Here is a 9,912-nt window from a genome sequence, read left to right as displayed (position 1 = left end):
GCGGGCGCCGCTCTTCATTCCATCTGCAGGGTGTAGCCGTGTAGGTGCCGTGGGCGACCGGCGACCAGCCAGGACAGGAGCGGCAGCCCAGGATGAGCTTTTGCCGTGCCGTGGGCTGCTCCTCCTTCGGTCCTCTCCCGGACCGCACCGCAAGTAGGCGCGGCGCGGCGCGGCGACCGAGTTAATTCAGCAATTACTCGCGCGTTGGCGCAGGTGGCCGAGCGAGGCGAGCGCGGAACACACTCCTGTTGTTTTAATGGGGAGGGGAGCGCTGTCAAATGCTCTACTCACTGTTGCTGTCAAGTGCTGCTGCCTGCTGCATACTCCGTACGTGCATACAGATACAGCTGTGATTTTACTATAGTAGTGGTTTGGTGTGGCAGAGTAGCTAGAAGAAGGCGTGGTAGGTGATCTGTATTGATTGCGGCGAAGATTACTTAATGATGGGGGATGCTGCTGCGAGCGGCAGTGCACTCCGGAATTCTTCCCGTCCGAGCGTTCGGACGGGAACCTTCCGCCGATTTTTCCCGTGCGATGCTTTTCCCGCGTGCCATGGCTGTGGACGGGAGTGCTTTTTCCGCGCGCGATGGCTGCGGACGGGAGCCGCCCGGCCCACATGCACGCGCAACAGTTTTGATTTTCCCCAGCGTATAGCGTACGTTTTCTTTTTCTTTTTCTTTTCTTTCTTTCTATTTCTCTTTTTTCTTTTTCGTGCCTCATTTTTTATTTATATTTATTTTATTTATTTATTTGATTTTTACGTTAGTTTTATTTTCCCCTCATTCTTCTTATTGATTTTCCTTTCCTTTTCTTTTCTATTTCTCTTTTTTCTTTTTTTGTGCTTAATTTTTTATTTATATTTCTTTTTTATGTTTTTTGTGATTTTTACGTTAGTTTCTTTTTTTCCTTATTCTTCTTTTTCCTTTTCTTTTTCTTTTCTATTTTACTTTTTCCTTTTTCTGCTTCATTTTATATATATATATTTTTTGTTTTATGTGATTTTTTTTAATTTTTTTGTTTCTTTTATTTTTGTTTCTTTTCTTTCTTTTCTGTCCTTGTCTTTTTTTTATCATTTGTTAATTATGTTTGTATGTGTATTTTTTCTTCTTTGTTGTTTTACTCTAATTAGTTGCTTTAATAATTTTACTTTTTACCTTTTTATCTTTCTAATATATGATATTCATGCAGTATACATTTAATGTTCTAGTGTTATGTCATGTATACATATGATGTTTTTCTCTTGTTCACATAGTATACATGTGATGTTCAATAATATGTATGTAATGTTGATGATGTTTTTTTTTATATTTACTTAGTATACATATGATGTTCTATGATATTTTTAGTGATGTTCACGTAATATATATGCGATGTTCTATAATGCATTAAGTGATGTTTTATGGTGTATTTAGTGATGTTCACTTATTATACATGTGATGTCGTATAGTATATTTTAGAATGTAAATATCTATGTGATGTTATGCGGTATCCATGTGATGTTCATTTAGTATACGTGTGATGTTCTAGGATGTATGCGATGTCCTATAACGTAGTTGGTGATGTTTTATGATGTATTTTATGATGTTCACGTAATATATATTCGATGTTTTGAACTTAAAACATCATCTCTGTTCAATAAAAAAATGTTCTACCTTCGTAAAATAAATGTTCGTTAATAAAATTTTATCTAAATATATTCATATGAGATTTTGTTTTGAAGGATTTATTGTAAGAAATCTGATGGTGTAATTGGAATTTAATTTGGATGTTTTGTTTAGCAATTATGACCTTTTTAATTAGTTGAAAGTCACGGTGAGCCACTGATCCCAGCACTACCAGCGGCTTGTTCGTTTGCACGAGGTTATCTCGTACTAGTACTGCTACCACAGAGCTAGAACAGTTTACTGGAATGCTAAATATTCAGCTCGTTCGTTTCAGCTTATATGATCGTGAATTATAAGCTATAATAATATTTTTTTTTCACATCAAATCAGTCAGCAGTATTTCTGGCTTACAATTCACGATCGTTTGAGCCGAAACGAACAGCATCTTGTCATCATCATGGATAATTGACCCTGTTCGCTTTACTTATCATTCGTCATTTTCAGTTTATTTTTTTAGCTAGAATATTATTTTTCTCTCACAACAAATTAATCGAAATAGTATTTTGATTTTTTTTTAGCGAAGCGAACGGAGCCAGTGGGCCGGCCACGGCCAACATCCAGCTGAGTCTGACGATCACCGATCCCTCCTCCCGTCCTCCGGGCTCCGGAGCCCACCAGTCACCACGGCCTCGGATCCGGCCGCGGCGACACAGTCGCTCGCAGGCAGAAGGCAGCCCCGCGCCCGGCCCTGTGCGCGTCGGCGTCGGTACAGCGCAAGGGGACAAGGCCGTAGATCAGCGCCATCGCGGTGGCCAGAAAGCAAACAAAAGCGGCAGGAAACACAGACGTCCGGACGAGCGCTACGGCGCACGGAGAAGCGAACAAGTTGGCTTTCCACGGCGTCGTCTTGTAGCCTCCGGAAGGGGAGAAGGGGCCTCCGTGGCTCCGTCCCGACCCGCTCTGCTCGTTGCTCCTGTCGCCGAGCGATTTGCGAACCAAAACAAAACGACCCCGGTTCTCGCTTCATAATGCAGGAACAAGGAAGGCCAGCCCAGCCCAGGTGTTTGTTTCGCCTACTCTTCTTTTACTTGAAGGAGAAGCTTTTGCTCTGTCCCGTGCGTGCGCGTGTGACCACCATGCATGTGTTTCGCTAGGGAGCTAAAGAAACGTTCGTCTCGTAATTTTCAACCAAACTATGTAATTAGTTTTTTTTCGTCTACATTTAATGTGCCATGCACGTATCGCAAGATTCGATGTGATGACTACTGTAGCACCTTTTAAGAAAGTTTTTGGGAACTAAACAAGCACTTAAGAGAGATCTAAGCACACTAGCACAGAAATAATAATTCCACTCCACTTGTCCGGTTCGTCGAGCTGTAGATTTAATTAATCAGTGCACCAGAGTTGGTTGGTTTGGTGCAGAAGCGACCAAAACCAAATAAAAACCCCGCGTCCGTCTGGACGTCTGGAGCCACCGCAAACCAGCATTTTTCCCCCTCTTCTCGCAAGCAGTCACGGTCGATACATACTCCGTACACTACATGAATTATCAGCAGTCGGATCGGAGGACACTGGCGATTACTGTACGAGCCGGGCCGAGGCCCCGTCACCAAGGGCAGCGGCACAGCGCAGGACTGAGGATATGACGGCTGAACCGTCGTGCCATCGTCGCCTGCCTCCCAGTCCCAGTCCCAGCCCCAGCGGCCACGGTCCTCCCCTCCGACCCGCGTCTCAGCCCAGCGCATGTTCGGTGGCAGTGTCACCGCAGCTGACGTCTGGGCCTGCAAATGCAACGGGGGAGAAAAGGGGATTAAAGCACTCGATGGCCGCTTCCCTCGTCGTCTCGCCTCGAATCATGGCGAAATGAGTACTACACTTCACACGCTCAACAGTTCACCAGCACTTATATAAAAAAACAGTTCACCAGCAACATCAAATCATACTAGGACCCAGACCAGCACGATGAAAGTAGTAGCACTGGGCTACTCCTACAGTCTGCTAACGGGAATGAGGAATAATGTACATGTTCTCCAAAAAAAGCAAGACGAAACATTATTTTGACGAATTTGTTTTGAAAAAAAATATCATTCTATCTAATAAAACAAGCTGAAAAAAACGAATTACAGACAAACGAACAGGGCCTTAGCGGTAGCAGTGTCTACACAAACTACTGTTATCTCGGATAAGAGTAGTACGATCGTGTACAAAAGGTACCTTTGCGAAGTAAAGCCACACACGCACAGGACTGCTTCGTTTTTTTATTTCGGTTTTCTGATGATCTCCCAAAAAGAATTTCGCAAACCTTTTCTGCACGGTCACGCTTTTTGGTTGACGACAGTGCCAGGGAAGGGGGTTGGGGCTCGAATCACGTGTAAAAGAAATGCGGTCACTGGATCCTTTCCAGCTGCTCCTCTTTCTCCATCCCTCTGTAGTCTGTACCGATACCGACACCTCACTCCCTTCTCTTCTCCTCCTCCTCCCTCTCCCTCCCTCTCCCTGGATTCCACTCGGACAGTACCAGCAGCGCTGGGTGGCCTCGCAGGCTCACACCGGTGCGGTGCTAGTCCCACACTCCCACTACTCCACCCACTCTCTCAGTCTCGCCCACTCTCTCCAGTCTCCACACACGCCATTGCCGCCGCTCCTCATCGTGCCCACTCCCAAAATGGAGCAGCCTGCATTCCCCTCTTGCTCCGTGGAGCGCATTCGCTCCAGCACTGACACGGGGAAGCTCTAACGCGTCGCCGCTGCCGAATCCTTCCACCCGACGGCCGCAGCTCCTCTCTCGGTCTAGTCGCGGTGGAGTGGAGATCCGTCAAGGCCATCTCGTCGTGTTGTTGGTCAGTAATCCTAGCTTGCTTGGACGAAGAAACCAGCACAATGCCATTTCTTTTCTTGGATGACAAAATTGGAGCTTGGCCTGCTCACATCTGCAGCGGTGTTCGTTTCTTGGCTCCATCCTTCCTGATTTCTCTGTTTTCACACTGAAAATCCTCAAAGCTTGCATCCTTAATTCCCTCTCTCTCGGTTCCAAGGGGCTTAAACCCTACCCTACTTCCTTTTTCATCTCAAGCTAATTCATCTCATTTGCATGAGCATTGCTTCAATAACCTGGCTGCAAAGAAGCATCTTGCAATGCGGCCCATCGTACTGTGGCTCTCGATCTGGGCCGTGTGTTCCGCTGCCCTGGCGGGGGCTGGTTCAGACATGGAGGCACTGCTGGAGTTCGGCAGAGGCATCCGGCAAGACCCATCCCGCCGCCAGGGCCGTTCCCTGGAACCCCACCAGCGCGCTGGACTCCGACGGCTGCCCTGTCGATTGGCACGGCGTGCAGTGCAGCAGCGGCCAAATTCTTTCCATCGCGTTCGACGGCATTGGTCTCGTGGGGAATGCTAGCTTGTCGGTGCTCGCGAGGATGCCCATGCTCAGGAACTTGTCCCTGTCAGACAACAAGCTAGAAGGGTTCTTGCCGGGTGAGCTGGGGTCGATGGCGTCGTTGCAGTTGCTGGATCTGTCTAGCAACAGGTTCTCTGGTCCAATTCCGTCTGAGTTGACTAAGCTGGCAGGTTTGGGCTATCTCAATCTCTCTTCCAATGGTTTTCGTGGCGCGTTGCCTTTGGGTTTCCGGAATTTGAGGAAATTGAAGTACTTGGACCTTCACGGCAATGGCTTCACCGGTAAACTGGGACGATGTATTCGCGCAGCTGCAGAGCCCAGTCCATGTTGATTTAAGCTTGCAACCAGTTCTCGGGGTCCTTGGCATCGATCTCTGACAACTCATCTGTGGTTAGCACGCTTCAGTACTTGAATGTTAGCCACAATGTGCTGTCAGGGACATTGTTTGACAGTGTTCCGATGCCTTTGTTCGACAGCCTTGAGGTTTTTGATGCGAGTTTCAATATGCTCAGTGGCAGTATCCCGCAGTTCAGTTTTGTGATCTCCCTCAAGGTGCTGCGCCTGCAGAACAATAATTTTTCTGGCTCCTATCCCAGAAGCATTCTTTAGGGAGACCTCTATGGTGCTGACTGAACTTGACCTTAGTTGCAACCAACTTACAGGTCAGATAATTTTCCTACTCTTAGTCTCATGCTTATCTTAAACATTGCATTCAGCTCGCTCTTATGCATGTTTCTTTCCCCATAACATTTTCCTAATGCTTAAACCAGCATATTATAATGAGACACATGTAAAGGATTGATGTTAAATCATTGACCTGCCACCATCTTCTTTTTTCCATAGGCAGTATACTTTTGTTTTGCGACTAAACAATATACAATTTTAAAGCATACAAGAAGTGTGCACGCTGGAAGTCTCAAAATGGATCAGCTGAAGCACCTATTACACATGAAGGGAAATTGCTCATTTCCTTCTTCTGAAGTCACCATGAAAGTTTCTAACTCTAGTTTACTGACTACTGGTATACTAATTGCCATTATACTCCAAAGATACATTTGCTATTAGTGATTGTTCAATTTTGAGACTTCCAGTGTGCACAGCTAAAGCTATGTTTTTCAGCTAGTTGTCTCACATTTTATACTCCTCCTCCTCCTCCTCTTTAGATCAATGACATCGAAAGAGAATATATTTGCTGATCAAGTTTGGTCATTCCCAGCTATATCATAATAAATTAGTTAGGAAAATGGCAGTAGAAATTTAAGTTCTTGACAACATTTTCCCTGTGGTACCTTGTTGTTTGCATTTTTTTGGAGGTGTTGATTGCAAGTTTCAATAAGATAGTTTGTGAGATTCGTAAATCTTTTTCGTTTAAATGATAATTTTTTATTTAAATTCCTAAAACATTTCTTGTCTAACTTTGGCACTGGCATGCATGCTATGTTTTCAATCATTTATAAAATGTATAGCATTTAACAATCATAATGCTGGTTGCCTTTATTTACTGTGTCCCCTTTTTTTCTTACACAGGTCCAATTAGACGTGTGACATCAACAAACTTGAAGTACTTAAACTTGTCACACAATAGTCTTCAGGGAACTTTACCGATCACTTTTGGAAGCTGTTCAGTAGTTGATCTGAGTGGAAACATGTTGTATGGGAACTTATCAGTTGCCCGAACATGGGGAAATTATCTCCAGATGGTTGATCTGAGCTCAAACAGATTAACAGGAAGTTGGCCAAATGAGACAACCCAGTTTTTGAGGCTGACATCTTTGAGGATTTCCAACAACTTGCTATCAGGACAACTGCCAATTGTTCTTGGAACCTATCCAGAGCTGATTTCCATTGACCTCAGTCTTAATGAGCTGCATGGACCTTTGCCTGGAAGTCTGTTTACAGCGGTTAAGCTGACTTTTCTAAATCTTTCAGGCAACAGTTTTGCAGGGACTCTCCCCCTTCGAAATTCTGATACCAAGAACTCGACTTCTATAGACTTGTCTATTCTTCCTGTGCAAACTTCAAACCTCTCATATGTTGATCTTTCAAGCAATTTTTTGAATGGCTGGCTGCCAGTGGGCATTGGTGATTTGAGTGCATTGACATTGCTGAACCTTCGTCAGAACAACTTTACTGGCCAAATCCCAAGAGCAATCACCAAACTGAAGAATTTGTTATTCATTGACTTATCAAGCAACAATTTCAATGGTAGCATACCTGATGGCCTCCCTGATGATCTGGTCGAATTTAATGTTTCCTACAACAACCTGTCTGGCTCTGTTCCAAGTAATTTGTTGAAATTCCCAGATTCATCTTTCCATCCAGGGAATGAATTACTTGTTCTTCCTCGCTCCGAATCACCAAATGGCTCTGACAAATCAGATGAGGGCAGACACGGCTTGAAGCGTGGGATTCTATATGCATTGATTATCTCTGTCGTTGTATTTGTTACTGGGATTATTGTGCTTTTGCTTGTTCATTGGAAGATCAATAGCTGGAAGAGTAGCGATAAAGGTACTGGCCAAGGTAAACAACATGTGACTCAAGGCCAGAGTGCTCAGAGTCAGAGAAGTGCAGAAACTTCAACAAGTGGAGTGCAAGATGTAACATTAGGATCGTCACCTTCTGCAGAGTATGGAGCTGTTCCATTGCCTGGCAAGGAAAGACAGCATGAAGCCCAAGATGTGCCAATTGATGCTGCTTATTTCAATGAACCAGCAGGTAGTAGCTCAGCCATTAAAGACAGCACAAAGTCTTCGATGCCTTCTTTGTCATCGTCACCTCCTGATGCGCACTCCCAGCATCATCACTCTATCCTTAGAGTGCACTCTCCTGATAAACTGGTTGGGGATTTACATCTTTTCGACAATTCAGTTGTGTTCACGGCTGAAGAGCTCTCTCGTGCCCCTGCCGAGATAATTGGCAGGAGCTGCCATGGGACATCCTACAGGGCTACTCTTGACAATGGGTACATGCTGACAGTGAAGTGGCTGAAGGAGGGCTTTGCTAAGAGTAAGAAAGAATTTTCCCGTGAAATAAAGAAGCTTGGTAGTGTACAACATCCCAATCTTGTCCCGTTGCGTGGTTACTACTGGGGCCCCAAAGAGCATGAGAGGATCATGATATCAGACTATGTAGATGCGACATCTCTGTCTACCTACTTGTCTGGTAAGATGGTTCCTTCCTTCACCCTTTACTCAACACTTTCTGTTTCGTGCTCAATATGGACGTTTTCTGATGCATATTTCTTCTTTCTAGAATTTGATGAGCGGAATCTCCCACCCCTATCAGTTGGACAGCGGCTGAATATTGCGATCGTAATTGCCCGCTGTCTAGATTACCTGCACAATGAGCGGGTGATTCCACATGGCAACATCAAGTCGTCTAACGTCCTGATTCAGAACTCCACTCCATCTGCTCTGGTAACTGACTACAGCCTTCACAGGCTGATGACTCCGATCGGCATGGCCGAGCAGGTCCTAAACGCTGGTGCCCTAGGATATTCCCCACCTGAGTTTTCAAGCACCAGCAAGCCATGCCCATCTCTGAAGAGCGATGTGTACGCTTTTGGTGTCATTCTGCTGGAGTTGCTGACAGGGAAGATTGCTGGTGAGATCATCTGCATGAACGACGGCGTGGTCGACCTGACCGACTGGGTGAGGATGCTGGCTCTGGAGGAGCGTGTCTCAGAGTGCTATGACCGGCACATCACGGATGTTGAGAGCTCGGAAGGCACCCCGAATGCGCTGGATGGCATGCTGCGCATAGCGATCCGGTGTATCCGGTCCGCATCCGAGAGGCCGGAGATCCGAACGGTGTTTGAGGATCTCTTGTCCCTATCGTCGTGACCGTAGTTCTTGATAGTGTACATCTCGTACTTACATGAGCTTGTGGAAACTTGGAGGGTATACTAACAATTGCTAGGATTTTGGGGGTGATGTGTGTGTAGTCTCCTTGAGAATTCATTGTTTGGGTCGCTCTTTCTGGGAATAGTTGATTCGTTTTTACCTAGTTCACAATTTTAGCAGTAGATGATTGCGAGAATAAGTTTGTGCATTGTGATTTCAGACATCAAAAAGGAAAGGAAAATAAAGAAAGTCTTATTGATTTGTTGCTCTCCCGTGGTATGTATTCGTATGTAACAGTAATCAAATTCCCAAATATTTACAGTTAGATATTCCAAGATTCTCTTTCAGAGCATGAACTTGTAATTCAGAAGCCAGCGCCTTTTGTGAATATAATATATTTCTGACCTGGAGCCTTCAGCAGAGGGCATATCATCTTAATAATGTTGCTTGATGCTTCCATGTATCATCTTAATAATGTTGCTTGATGCTTCCATGTATCTGATTCTTACAGAAACGGGCGATTCTTGCTTCACACATAATCAAGGCTGGAGAGGAATGCAGCAAGAAGATATGCTTTTTCAACAGAGAGAGGGAGGTTGGCAAAAGCACTGCCCATTTTCGAATTTGCTGAGAGAGGATCGAGCTTTGTTCCTAGATGTTGCTAGAGGGCTCTGCTCCCTATGTCCCAAAATATATGTCGTTCTCACTTCCTGATAAATAACTTTAACTAATTTTAAATAAAAAATATTAATATTTATTATACATAATTAATATCATTAGACAGATCTTTAAATTTATTTTTATAATAAATTTATTTGGAAATATAAATATTGCACGTATTTTCTATAAATCTAGTTAAACTTGTGGTACGGAAACAAAAAACGACAAATAATATGGGACCGAGGGAGTAGGTACATTGAGTTGATAGTGCCAAGATGAAGCTCTACTAGTATTGTTGCGCGCGCATTCGCGCGCCCGTGGTGAAGTAATGGTAGACATGCGAGAATAAACATATGTACCAACATATCTTATATGTTATTGCTGGCTCCAGTCTTAGGTTCATTGGT

The 9,912-nt window shown here is 44.6% G+C and overlaps 1 pseudogene; it reads left to right on the top strand.

The window, feature by feature from the left end:
* The first annotated feature begins 4,072 nt into the window (after window positions 1-4,072).
* Window positions 4,073-9,242, top strand: LOC136540010 (probable inactive receptor kinase At5g10020; annotated as a pseudogene).
* Window positions 9,243-9,912: the final 670 nt, after the last annotated feature.

Source organism: Miscanthus floridulus, chromosome 2, assembly GCF_019320115.1.
Source record: "Miscanthus floridulus cultivar M001 chromosome 2, ASM1932011v1, whole genome shotgun sequence".
NCBI lineage: Eukaryota > Viridiplantae > Streptophyta > Magnoliopsida > Poales > Poaceae > Miscanthus > Miscanthus floridulus.
The sequence above is the reverse complement of the archived record's forward strand: the minus strand, read 5'-3'. Positions and strand labels throughout refer to the sequence as shown.